This window comes from Moschus berezovskii, chromosome 2 (assembly GCF_049115385.1).
Source record: "Moschus berezovskii isolate FMDL1 chromosome 2, NW_MosBer_1.0, whole genome shotgun sequence".
Lineage (NCBI taxonomy): Eukaryota > Metazoa > Chordata > Mammalia > Artiodactyla > Moschidae > Moschus > Moschus berezovskii.
This window is the reverse complement of record NC_142461.1, coordinates 78,793,757-78,808,202: the sequence shown is the minus strand read 5'-3', so window position 1 is coordinate 78,808,202 and position 14,446 is coordinate 78,793,757. Positions and strand designations below refer to the sequence as shown.

Sequence of the window (14,446 nt, the reverse complement as noted above, 5' to 3'; positions counted from 1 at the left end):
AAGGCAAGTGCTTCCATCACCTCCTATCAAGTGATCTTTCTAAAATCACTTATTAGTAAAGCCCAGATTGTATAACACACAGAACCCAGGATGCAGACTTCAGAACAGGACAGTAAGTATGGCAGGGCTTCTGCTATCGAGGGCTGGTGGAGGTCTCCTCACATGCTCCACATCCCTAATCTGGATGAGAGATGTCTGGATGGCTTCTCACCAGGCCCTGGCCTGGGCTCAACATTTCATCGCCTCCTTGTAACTAGTGTCACCCCGTCAGTGGTCCTGAGGCTGTGATGTGAACCTGGAGTGGAAGGAAATGCCATACAGCATTGAAGGACTATATGTCACAGATTTTTCTTACAGAAGAAAATGCACACCATGATGGGGAAGTTTTGCTTCTATGGAAGGCATTGGCTCTACTTGCAGCTACCAATGACCCCATGCCTTTAAAATGAGCACTTATAATATGCTGTCTGTTAGTTTACTTTTTCCTCAGTTTTCACAGGTTTTCCTTCTTGCTTGTTATGTTCTCAACAATATGATTCTTAATTCAATATCTGGTTTCTCCGTTTCAGTGGCACCTGCACCAGACTGACTGGGACCTTTTAAGATCATGCTGATGTGTCCATCTACCATAGTTCCTGGTTCACTGGGTCTAGGGTCAGGACTGAGAAATGGCCTTTCTAACAAGTTCCTATGAGGTGCCCTCAGATATTGGGCTGGGAACTACCGCTCCCCCATCCTGTGTTAACTACCACTTTATTATTTCATGAGATTCATGGGAAGAGAGGTATTGTGCCTTTATATTCTCCATCTGCCACCAGTGCCTAGTATGCAGATGGCACAAACACATACCATTTGAATAAAAACTGATGGCCAAACCCTATCTCATTCATAATGAAAACACTTATAGAATATTGGCCATTTCTTCTGGCCCATTAAGGATAATGTGTTCTAAAGAGACTCCAAAAATAACACTGATCTAGGGATTTGTGCTACTTTGGAATCTAGAGCATCTGGGGACATTTTCTATGAAAACTTCTTTTCCCCCAAGCCACTAAGGTACAGTAATGCAATCAGCATGATGTACAGGTTTGTTGACTGTTCAGGCTTCCATTCATGGGGTCTTGAAATGAAGAAGCAACAGAAGCATCTCCTCTAGGACCATCTGCTTTCAATTTTTCAGTTGAACCTCCTGAAGACTCACCAGGTGCTAATTTTAATTTTGTATATGGTTCCATTGGAATTCTATCATTTTTCTCTAGATTTTACTTCCCAAAGAAAAGGAGGGATTCACTGAAGCAGAAAACCTCCCTGACATAGAGAAGATCAGGAATGATCCCCAGCTGAACAAAGGCCAATTCTACAAAAATAATTGACAAACTGGCTGAGTTTTAGTCAATCCATTTTTTAAAGTCACCTCCTAAATAGGTAGGCTTTTGGATCAACCATGCATTCAGTCCAATTCAGTCTCAGAAAGAGGAAACAGATTGATTGTTTTTAAACCTATATTTTTTCCTCTCCCAACCTGGGCAGGTGATATTTTGGACAATTTTGGAAGCAGAAACCATAACTTTATGAAAATCTGCTGCATGATTTCCTTTTCACATTCAAGTACTTAGAAATCATTCGCCCTTGTTACTAGAAAAACTAATGTTGGGCAATTGATTAGAATTTCTTCTAATCCTCATGTTTTCTGAATTTATTACCAGAAAGGAGAGAGACCAACGACCTCATTTGCAGTCGTCCCAAATAAAGCCTGAGCTTCATGCTAACATTTGAGCACTAAGTTTAAGAGTAAAACTCATGATGGAGCAGAGAAAAGGGACACATTTTAGCAAAGCTTCAGGCAGACTTGATCCGAACTAAATGCTTTGTAATCTCTCTTTAAACAAAAGCTTTAGCTTCTGTAATCCTCCTCTTTATCTATCCCTGTGAAGCCTCCTGAGGTTGAAGCTGCTGCTTATGTCAGTTTTATAAACAGCCTAGATCTCTGCCCACAAATTGGTTTCCAGGGGGGATGGCAGCAGTGTCAACTTAGCTCAAGTGTCATGAGTCATGGTCCCCTCCCTTTGGAGACACCTGTGCAAGTGCAGCCTGAGCAAGGCCTGAGCATCCTTTGCTTGTGTTCTCACTTCACAGACATCCTGCTACTGAGCATCCATCCAGCCAAGGTCCCTGGCTCATTAAAGCATGGCTGAGAGACTATTGTGTCTGTCTGCACATTCTGTTCTTGAACCCCCAAGGAAAACTTCCATTTGTCATGTCAATATGAACTGTGCCACATTGTACTCTGGCTCCACCCAAAGTCTGGTGGCTTTGATGGGATCCTTCAGTGCCTGTGACTTTCCTGGGGGGAAACAGCAAGGAAGCTCAGACCCCATGACAGACAGATGCCCTAGTGGAGCACAGTCAAGCCAGGATTGAAATGGCTTATGCTGGTCACTGTGACTTTCTAACAGGAGACTTTAATGCTGCTGATGAAAGTCTATATGTGGAATCAATGAAAAGCTGCATTTCAAATAAATGCCAAAAAATAAAAATGTCACTGTGCAGAAACATTAGAGAGAGCATGCAACTTTTGATGCACCTATTGTAGCGGGACCATGTGCTCTCATGTGAATATAGACACATGCACACACATACACAGAGACTCCTCCGCAAAGGAGAAGTTGTCCTGTCTTCTCACAAGTCTGAGCTCTAGCTATTTGTGTAAGAGAATCAATCTCTAGATAAATCCTTATAAAGACCAATTTTGACTCCCTTTGACCTAGAAATCTAGGCTCAGACTCATTGATAAGAAAGTTGCTATAGCTGGGAATTTAAAAAAATCCTGGATTCTCAAGTGGGCCAGTTTAATGGAAGGACTATAGGGCTTTAGAGTTAAACACATCTAAAGATCCTACATATTCCATTTATTAATTGTGAGGCTATGAGAAAGAACCTTAACCCTCTGAGCCTCGGTTTCCTTATATGCATGAAGCTTCTTGGACGCATTAAAGATCACATGTGTGATGTAGCTAGAAGAAAGTAAAACCTTGAGGAACAGTAGGTATCTGCTACTACTGACAGTTCTTACCAGACAAGATGTGTAACCTTTTTGGGTCCTGGTTTCTCCTTCAAAGAATCAATTCTGGTGCTCCAAGATTCTAAAGACTTAGTGCTTGTAGTGGGTTGACCAAGAAGTTCATTAAACTTTAAGTAAAAATGAAAGATACTTTTCATTTTCACCAAGAACTTTATTAAACAATGTATTCATTAACCAGATACACTTTTTGGCCAACCCAATACTTTATTTAGTGAAGGAGGACTGATGCAAAGAATCAGGAGTTTCTCAACAAAAGCTGATGACTTTCTTCCTTCTCCTTGGTGTCCCTGGTAGATAGGCAAATGCTCTGTCTCCACATATATGTGCTGTGCTGTGTTTAGTTGCTCAATCGTGTCTGACTCTGCAACCCCATGGACTGAAACCTACCAGGCTCCTCTGTCCATGGAGATTCTCTATGCAACAATACTGGAATGGGTTGCCATGCCCTCCTCCAGAAGATGTTTTCAACCCAGGGATTAAATCCATGTCTCCCGCATTGTAGGTGGATTCTTTACTGTCTGAGCCACCAGGGAAGCTCAAGAATACTGTAGTGGGTAGACTATCCCTTCTCCAGGGGATCTTCCTGACCCGGAAATCGAACCAGGGTCTCCTGCATTGCAGGAGGATTCTTTACCAGCTGAACTAGCAGGGAAGTCCCCACATTTATACAGGTGTTAATAAAATGGGGCAGGATGATGGTAAGTCCCTAGGGAAGAAAGTGTGAAGCCTCTATTTCCACCTTGTCATCTGGGCTTTCTCTCTCTTTCTTCCCCCTTTCTCTCTATTTGTCTCCCTCTCTCAAAATAAAAATAAAGAATGTTATATCTCAGCCTTACATTTCAAAGGTCATTAATGTGGGCACAGTTACAAAGCTATATACAAGCATCGGTTATTATTGCTAGCTATGTAATCATCACTACAGATATATAACTCTAGATCACAATGTCTCCAGCTTTCCTTGGTAATAAATTATGTTCAACTCTGGACTGTTCTGGAAAATAGTAATTGAGGAAAAGTTAATATTCCTGAAGTGCTCTACATGGAGAATACTAGGTAAAGGTATCATGCTTTCTTGCATTTGGTGCGTTTTCTAAGAGCTCTCTTTCCCAGACTCCATATTTGATTTTTATTAAGCAATGTCATATGTCATCCAGGACTGTCACTTATTGCCTGCAAAAGAAACTCATAAAGCTGGACTCAGTATCATCATTTCAAAGATGTATGCATATACAAGGATTCTCTTCATCCTTTGTTTAAAAGATAGTAACAGAATTTAGGGGCTTCCCTTGTGGCTCAATGGTAAAGAATCCATCTGCCAATGCAAGAGATGAAGGTTTGATCCCTGGGTTGAGAAGATCCCCTGGAGAAGGAAATAGTAACCCACTCCAGTATTCTTGCCTGGGAAATACTATGGACAGAGGAGCTTGGTGGGCTACATTCCATGGGGTCACAAAACAGTTGGATCCCACTTAGGGACTAAATAAACTACACAATTTAGGTGGGATTAATCAGTGTGTACAGAGGATGGATACTATTTTGAGTTGACTAACTGGCATTTTTCACTTGCATTTTTCAGGTGATCAATTTATTTTAAAATATGCCTTAAAAAAATGAAGCAGTCTGGCTTAAACAATGGAATCTTCATTCCCTCTCATGTTGATTATAGTAACTACAATAACAAACCAACATCCACAGGATAAAAGTACTCTCTCGCATGCTGGTGAGCAATTGGTGAATTTCACTGACCCATTTTTCTATAATGAAGTAAATTACGTTTAATCTTTAAAATGTCCTCATATTGTCTGAATCTCACTTGTTTTTCAGAGGCTCTTATGAGTTAGTGATAATTCTCACAGATCAAATCTTTTATAAATGAATTGTTGAAAGCCAGAAGCCCCAACCACAGAGCTAATGCTACAGATAAGATAGAGTGTTACAATTTACACTTGGTCCCAACTCTACTCATCTTTAGCATCATTCTGATTTGTGCTTCTAGGTAGATGTAATAGTTTCTTGTTGTGCAACAAATGGTCGCAAATCTAGGAGCTTAAAACCACCCACCTTTGCTATCTCACAGTTTTAGTCTGGGCATCTCTTATACTTGGTCCTTTGCTTAAAGTCTCACAAGATTTCAATCAAAATGTAAGCTAGGCTGAGTTCTCATCTGAAGTCTTTAATGGGGTATCTTGTACTTTCAAACTCACTCTGTTGCCAGAACACATTTCCTTGTGGTTGTAGGGCTGGGAGCCCCAACTTCTTCCTGATTAGAGGCTGGAGGCTGCCCTCAGCTCCTATAAGCTGCCTGCAGTTCCTCACCACATGGACTTTCCCAACAGGGCTGCTAACTTCATGTTAGCAATGCAAGTATCTAGAGTAGGTCTGCTCCCAAGTCATCATCTTAAATGACAGTGTAATCATGGGGGTGACATCCTTTACTTTTGACATATTTTGTTGGTTAGAAGCAAGTCACAGGTCCCACCCACACACAAGGGAAAGGATTATACAAGAGTGTAAATACCAGGAGGCAGGAAGCATAGCAGGGTGGGCCTACCTTAGAATCTGTCCAACACAGGAGGCAAAGAAAGCAATGGCCCTAGGACATTGATTCATGTCAATAAGATTTCTTAAAGAAGAGCTGTCTCTTAGATAAAGATTTTATTTTATTTCACTATTTTCACTATTTTATTTATTTCACTATTTTCAGTGACTGGAGGGGGAGAATCCTGGAGCTCAGATTTTTTCTGGATATTTTCTGAAGTTTTGCAAACTGTATAAGTACTTGCTGAAGTAATATTCTGTTATGGCATCAACAATTTAACAAACATTTTTACACAGATGGGAAGACTAGGCTCCTCCTGGATGGAGCACCTGCAAGAAACAAGTATTTCATCTTACAGAGTACTTAGGAGAGGGCAAAATTAGTCTGGAAAGTTTTCAGAAATAGTCATTTATCTTCTCTCTCTGTTGACCATCCTTATCCTCACTCCACAACCCAGGCTGATGGAGTCACCACTGACTGGATCATACCAGGCACTGTGGTAGTGGGAAAAGTATATTCTGGAGAGTCTCAAGAGAGCAATTAAATGCTCCAGCTTAATTGCAAGTGTTATTTTTGCTTACAACTTGTTAGCCAAAACAAGCCACAGGACTCCATGCAGCCAGGAGAAGGTAGGTAAGTGCAATTCTACCATGGATCCATAGGGGCAGGGGGCAGTGTGTTCAATGGGTAGCACTGATGACTATCACTGGAGAAGGCAATGGAACCCCACTCCATTGCTCTTGCCTGGAAAATCGCATGGATGGAGGAGCCTGGTAGGCTACAGTCCATGGGGTCACGAAGAGTCGACACCACTGAGTGACTTCACTTTCACTTTTCACTTTCATACATTGGAGAAAGAAATGGCAACCCACTCCAGTGTTCTCGCCTGGAGAATCCCAGGGACAGGGAGAATAAATTACGGTGCCAAGATCAGAAGCAGAAATAACAGCTAGGGGGCTGGTATGGAGGTAGCTGCAGGGTCTGGGATCTCAGGTGGGGATAAGGCTTCCCTGGTGGCTCAGATGGTAAAGCATCTGCCTGCAACATGGAAGACCTGGGCTGGATCCCTGGGTCGGGAAGATCCTCTGGAGAAGGAAATGGCAACCCACTCCAGTACCCTTGCCTGGAAAATCCCATGGATGGAGAAGCCTGGTCAGCCACAGTCCCTGGAGTCCCAAAGAGTCAGACACAACTGAGCGACTTCACTTTTCACTTGGTGTGCCTCCAAATTGAGTCTGAGGGCTCTAGGTATAAGGGCTTGGTTTGTCCCCCTCCCACCCCATGACCACGCTATCTGTTGGTGAGCGACATGGGCAAAGGGACACGCTGGAGAGCCTGCAGGACTTCATGGCCGAGTCCCTGTAAGCCGACAGCAACTGGAGAGTCGGCCGGTCAAGCTGGAGGTCTGGAACTATCCGGCCAGCACAGGTTCTGCACTGTTTTCAATTCCAACTCCAGAAGCACGCAGGTCATCCTCCTACTGACCGAATTCACTAACACCTGGCCCTTCAGCAACCGGTGGATGGAAGAGACCGAGGAGCATGACCTGACTGGGAATCAGCTGCACCCGGCCCTCTCAGCAAGCCTCGCCAGAGCACGCCGAGCGCCTGCGCAGACAAAGACGCTGGGCCGTGGAGATCCGCTTGGGGAATCACTGGGGCGGGGCAAGCTCAACCAGGAGCCCTTCACCCAGGTGTCCCACATCGCGTTCATGCACCACGTGGAGATGGGCAAGCGGCCCCCTGAACAGGCCCTCACCTGTTCAGCCTGCGGGACCTCTGCTGCCAGCTATGGCCTCCAGCATTCCTGTGAACCACATCGATCAGCTCCCACAGCCGCCACCATCAAAAGCCACCCCAAGTCCTTCTCCATGGCCTATGCATTCATGACGCACTGGCACTCCTACTCATTGGCCAGTGAGGGCCGAGGGCGGCGGCAGCAAGGGCAACAAAGGTGCGAGTCCATCCACCCCTGTTCCAGCCCAAAGCACGCCCTACCTCCCCTGCCGCCGCACCCCCACCCCCAAGTCCACTTTCCTTCGGAGAGGGCTCATGCTCGGGGACCACTCCTGGCTGCACAGCCCCTCCTGGGAGGCGTGGGGGCCTTACCATGGTGGTCCCAGTCGGTGAGATGTCCACAGCAGCACATGGACCGTGCTGGGGTAATTGCTGTAGGGGTCTTGGCAGGACAAGCCCAGACCCCATGGTGTGTGAGACATGGTGTGCTCTGCCTGGGGGGAGCCCAGCCTCTGAGGAGGTGTCCCTGGGGCCCTGGGAGGCCTGGCTCCCTTTTAATTTATGATAGAAGACTTCTCACCCCTCTGTGCCTTTGTATAGATAGGGCTGGCAAGGAAGCCTCCCATAGCCATGTGGTGAGCCCACATCAGTTGTGGGGCCGAACCTGAGAAGTTTGTAGTGGGAGGGAGTTTGAGGCGAAGATGGGAGAGAATGCAGTCTTCTAAGCTTGAATCTCTTTTTGAATTCACATGTGTTTCACGTCCGGGTGTAGGGGCTGTGCAGGGGCCAGTTCAGGGACAGGGAGTAAGTGAACCCTTGGAGGCTTGGGCATAACCTCAGACCTCCTGGCTACCTGTCCTGGCCTTTCTGAGCACGGTATTTGTTTTAATTGTTTCTCACTTTTAATTTGAGCAAACACAACTTTGGTGATAGATTGGGAAAGGGAGTTTCAAGGGTGACTGCTAAGTTTTGGCTTGCACACCTGGGTAAATCAAGCCGTTGCTTGTAGGTAGAATATTAGTGGTAGCAGTTGGGTTAGATATGGTGGTGCTAATGGGGAGTTTCCTTTTGTTGACATGTTAATTTCTTACATTTACCAGGCTGAAACCCAGGGGAAGAAGGATTTAGCACATGATATTTATCTCCTCAAATTCACCAGGAGACCTTCTAAGAAGTGTTTTGTAAGAAGAAGCCAAAAGACTGAACCCTTGAGTGATGTGAGTAAATTTTTTTTTTTAATCTTGAGTCTAACAAGGCATTGATATTGTGATGGGAAGTTGGTGATGCAGGGAAGATGTGGAGTAACTGCAGGAGCAAATTCCCTGACAAGGAGAGAGGAATTAGGACACACTGAATGCAGACTCATTTTGGAAAGCATAGCGTGCTAATTCAGGGATGTTTTATTAGTAGTAGGAGTAAACTATGTCCTCTAGAAAGAAAGAATCAGTTCTGACTTTAAATTGTCAATGATAAACTCTGAGGGAGGAAAAAACCCCACAATAAAAAATCTGAGAGATGAATTCAGTCCTAAACTGTCTATAGCTTGTGGTCATAGCATCAACAAAATATAGATTAGGAGGGCCAACTGATTTAGTGATCTGAAATCACATCAGAAGTGTGCAAACTTCATCACTAATGTCCTTGTAAGATTCTCCTGCCTGGTTCAAATTTAAAATTCCCCCAAGACTTCCTTCAGTTGCAAAACAAAAAAATACACTCTCATCAATATGCATAATTACACATATTATATTCTGTACTATATTAAAGTGTGAAGATGATAAGCTTGTCTCTTTGAAATTTGTGGTAACCACATTTTAATAGTGCTCTCCTGGGATTTCAGCAAAGCCCCTCTGGTTTCAAAACTGTTTGTCTTCTCCTGCTGCTGCTGCTGCTGCTGCTAAGTTGCCTCAGTTGTATCCAACTCTGTGCAACCCCATAGATGGCAGCCCACCAGGCTCCTCCATCCCTGGGATTCCCTCCTTAAGATTTTTGCTTAAACTCACCTAGTTTCCACTATTCTTTCTTGTTTCTACCTGTATCATTGATTTTATTGGCCATTCCTACTTGGTTTCCATCCAGATTTTTTCTTCCTGTGGTTTTGTCCCGAGTCCTCTTCCTACTGCACTTAAAATGATTTCACTGAGGGGTATTAATCATGCCATAGCTCAAACATGATATGCTTACTACTGACACATATTTTTACAGCTCTAGTCCAGATCCTCTTTTGAGCCTTGGAATCACACCTGTTCACTTTCTATTGAACATCCTTGGAAATTATTGAACATCTCTGACTAGGGTAGACACATGAGCTCAAAAAGCAATAGACACTCATTACACATTTGTTGAGTGCATTCAGAACACTCCTTCATTCAAATATATCTGTTGACCCTGAATAACAGGCAGGTGCTTGGAATACATCAGTGAACAGAAGAGACCGAAGGCCTTATCCTCAAGGAGATTCTGTTATAGCAGATTACAGGCAATGGTTAATAGTCATGCTAGGTAAGTAAATTACATAGTGTGATGGATGATAAGTATTCAGATTAAAGAAAAGGACTAGGGTAAGAGGGATCAGGAATGGGTCAAGGGGCAAGTTGAAGGATTAAATTAGATGGTCAGCTGAACTTAATTGAGAAAGGGCGATTTAAACAAAGGTTTGAAGAAGGTGAGTGAATAAATACAGTTGTATGACAGGCATCTCAAATATAATATGTCCCAAACTCCCTTGAGGGCTTCCCAGGTGGCACTACTGGTAAAGAATTTGCTGTCAGTGCAGGAGCCACAAGAGATGCAAGTTCAATCCCTGGGTCAGGAAGATCCCCTGGAGTAGGAAATGGCAGCCCACTCCAGTATGCTTGGTTGGAGAATTCCATGGACAGAGAAGCCTGGTGGACTGCAGTTCATGGGGCTCAGTCGGAAACGACTGAGCAGCTGAGCGTGCACACACGCACACACACACACACAACTCCCTTGAACAAGTCTTTTCCTTAAAATTCTCAATGTGGTTGCCGCTCATTTTTTCTACTAGAGTGATCACATGAATTTATCTGCCAAAACAGGGCATAATGGAAAGTAAAGGATGGTACTACAGGCATTGACCCGCACTTCCCCAGACAAACTTGGATGTATAGATGTGTGGTGCTTGGCTGTCACTCCAGGCAGAAACCTGGGTCATTCTTGTCTTCTTTCACTCCCTCATCCCTCCTCTCCCCCTTATCTTCTCCCAATAGACGATCATGTTTTGATATTATCCAGAATATATCTCTTCCATTTCTGATACCGCTGTCTTAATTCCAGGATGCTGTCTTAATTCCTTAAGCTCTCAGGATGTCTAACTAGGACAGAGAGAGACATGAGCTCAAAAATATTCTTACTCTGTGTTCGTTCCTCCCCAAGTCTCTTCCCTAGATCTCAGACAGGATCTTCCTAAAAACTCAGATCTAATCCTGACATTCTCATTTAAGATATGAGGAGTGAGGGAATTCCTTGGTGGACCAGTGGTTAGGACTCCACAGCTTCCTGACACTCTCATTTAAGATATGAGGAGCGAGGGAATTCCCTGGTGGACCAGTGGTTAAGACTCCACAGCTTCGCTGCCAAGGGCGTGGGTTCAGTCGCTGGTCAGGGAACTAGGATCCCTGCAAACCATGCAGTGCGCCCTCTGCCTGCCACGTCCCCGCCTCCTGCCCCCTGCCCAAAAAAAAAGAAGAGGAAAGTTTGGGTAGAAAGCACATACAAAGGCTGACAAGGCCCTTGCTAGTCCCAGGCACCCTCCTCTGTGCACATCACTTGCCCATGACTGGTATGTATGCCAGCCCTGCCTGAGTGCCTATTACAATCTAGCCCTGCTGCCTGCTTTCCCTGAAAGGTAAGAACATGGGGCAATCAGCCAGTTTATCTTCTGAATTCACAATTTCTGTAATTTCAAGTCTAAAACTTGGTGTCTTACAAAGATTAAATGCCCATTATTGTCCTTAAGATGTGGGAAATTAAAAATATATCAGATCTCCCTATATTTCCTGTTTCAGCCCAAATGAATCCAATTAGGTTTCACTGCAAACTATAAAAATACTCTAGGCCTATTTCCTCTTTAAATTGATTATAAATGTTGATGCTCTTAAGTATAAGTGCAAATTAATCTAGGGAATTCCATGAAATTTTATTTCTTAATTAAGCAATTTAAACTAAATTAGTTAACTGGAATGAATACTCTGGTTCCTAAGATCGTTCAAGGTCAGACAAATGTAATCAAATGTAACACAGTGATTTTTCATTTGGCACAGACCTTGTGGTCAAACTTATTTCACTGGTTTGGACTTGATAGAGAGGTTGTAGTCTTGAGTCGCGTGATCTCTAGAGCCTGGGACCAGGATTATAGTAGGCAATACTAAGTGATGACACTCAGGCCAGTTGAATTTCTAGAAAATAGAAATGTAGTTTCGGTTAAACTAAGAAAGGAACTGGGGCCTTAGACTGCCCCAAAATTAAACTTTCTACTGATATACATCTGGCAGTGCTCCAGTGAGCACAATCCATTTGGCCAGCCAGATGGACCAGTCCTGGCAGCTTTTCAGTCTCACGCACAAAGAACTTCAGCCTGGGGAAGAGAAAAATCCCCAAACAAAAATATAAATAGAGAAGACTCCAGCATTGTGGCTGAACAATGGAGAAGACTCTTAAAAATGAGGTTTTCACAACATTGTCTGTGCGTTTCAGACATTCCCACTGCTACCTTTTTTTTTTCTTGATTTTTAATAGCTTATTTATCATGGATGAAGGATGAGATTACTTATCTAAGGCTCCATGCTTTTGGCAGAAAACCTTTATAATGTCCACTCTCTCCTGGAGGAAAGAAGTCAATTTCTAGACTCTTTCTGAGAAAATACACTAAGTAATACCGACAGAGAACAGTGATAAGAATCTAAACTGGAAAAGATCATTTGAAAATGCAAACTTCTTTATCATGGACTATCAAAAGAATTCAGGCTAAAAGGATGGACTCACCAAGGAGATTCTTTTTCCTCATTTAGAAAGACACCATTTTCTCATTTTTTAACACCGTGAGTCTAACTCAAGTTCCCCATTAGCTTGAATGAGAATTATCTTCTTGTCACTCAAACTATGCATCTGAGTTGAAGTTCATTGATCATCCTTCAGCTGGGCTGCCATGGCTACTCAATAACCAAGGTCCATTTCCTAATCATGAAGTCAAATGCTTAGATGAGGGCATGACATCCACTGAGGAGTCTAATCATGTTGACTCCTTCCTTGTTCAGAGTTTGCTGAGGGAAGAATAGAAATCCATTCTAAGCAGCCACTCCAGTTTACGCGTTTTGTAATTATGGACTTCTGAAATTATTCTTAATAAATATTTTAACTCACTAATCAATAGGTTACTTGGAGGGAGTTAGAGAGTGTAAAGTGAATGAAAAATGCTAATGTCTCTTACTTATTGAGCTTTTTATCAAATACATTCAGCTAGAACTTAAAATACGGTCCTCCCTGCCCTCTCTGTTTCCCCCTCTTCTTTCTAGCAAAGATTTACTGAATTCTCTCTGTGCCAGGTACCACCCTGAGGGATTAGTGAGAATCATCAGGAAAATAAAGCATTTTTGGTGAATTTCAGGTTTATACACAAGAAGCCTACATTTCCGTTATCTAATCTTCAAGTTTCCTCCATTATTTGCATCTTGACGAGATGTCAAGTTTCAGATAAAATATCACAAATGAAAGCTCCCATGTGGAACATTTTTCAATTTTAGATATTAGTTGTAGTGGGTTTTTGTTTTTTTTTTTTTTGGTGATATTTGGGTGTGTGTGTGTGTGTGTTGTCTTCTAGCTTGTTTAAAGGACTAGATTCCTTAACCCAGTCTCAACTCTTTAGAAATATTGAGAATTTTCTTTATTTCAAGTGAAGAGTAATTTAATTTTCTGTCCATTTATACCAGCTACTTTTCAGAATCAATCACTTCCTTCATGTTTCCTATCACTTCTGCATCCAGTTCTTTACCACCACTGCCTTAAGTTCCTGAATCCTCAGAATCATGGCATGCTAAAGCCCTTTTGGAGGGTTACTTTAAATATGTTTTCCACCATGGTATGAACTTTCTATGTGTCTTAGTTGCTTTCTTGTACTGTCTTAGAGAAACAAATTCAAAAAGCTGTAACTGGGATTCTTCAGGCTGGGTCTCATCAGTTATCTCTTAGCAGATATTTTCAGAGAAACAAGCAATCTTGCCACCATCCAACCCTGAGCACATTTGCAAAGTAGGCCTTGTTTGACCTTATCCCTTCATCCACAGCTTTTCTTTCTCAAAAATCATGTGCTGTTACTCATCCTTTTGATGACCAAAGCAAGAGCCAATTTAAAAACTCAAGTATATGTACTTTGACAGATATATTTGTGTAAAAACCACCGCTGCAGTCAAGATGTAGAACATTTTCATCATCCCCAAAAGCTCCCTGTGTCTTTTAAGCTCAGTCCCCCACCTACTCCACATCCTGCCCTGAGGTAACCATTGATCTGCTCTCTGTCTCTATTATAAATTAGTTTGGCTATAAACTACAGTTTTAGAATATTATACAAATTGAATCACACACCGTTTTTTGGCATGTCAGGTTTCTTTCACTTATCATATTGTTTTTAAGATTCATTCATTTTCTTGAGTGTATTGTAGTTCATTTCATTTTAGTGCTACTAATTTCCATTTTATGGATATATCACAGTGATTTTAAGCATTCAATTGTTAATGGACATATGGGTTTCCATTTTTTTTGGTTCTTCAATTTAAGTAAAGCTGCTGTAAACTTACCTGTCCAAACTTTGTATGGATATATCAAGGTTCTTTTTCAAGGAGAAATATTAAAGGTATATTCAAGGGCCAAAGTTCAGATGAAAAACAGAGGCAGCAGGTAATGTAAATGAAAGAAGTGGACTCAGTGTAAGAGGAAATGGGATAGTGAAGATGGAAACAATTTGCCACAGATCCAATGCTTAATTCTTACCTTAAAAAACAATGTGAGGAAAACTGCTGTGAATGTACCACAACATCAAAAGAAAAAAATTTGTTCATTGAGTAATGTAACAAA

At 42.5% G+C, this 14,446-nt stretch overlaps 1 long non-coding RNA gene across 1 annotated transcript in view; it reads left to right on the top strand.

Moving 5' to 3' along the window:
- Positions 1–7,245: 7,245 nt before the first annotated feature.
- Positions 7,246–14,446, top strand: part of LOC148778552 (uncharacterized) — a 37,956-nt gene continuing 30,755 nt past the window's right edge. The window contains exons 1-2 of the long non-coding RNA XR_016038798.1: positions 7,246–7,574; positions 8,458–8,574. This is a non-coding gene — a long non-coding RNA (uncharacterized LOC148778552). The remainder of the gene's footprint in view (positions 7,575–8,457; positions 8,575–14,446) is intronic.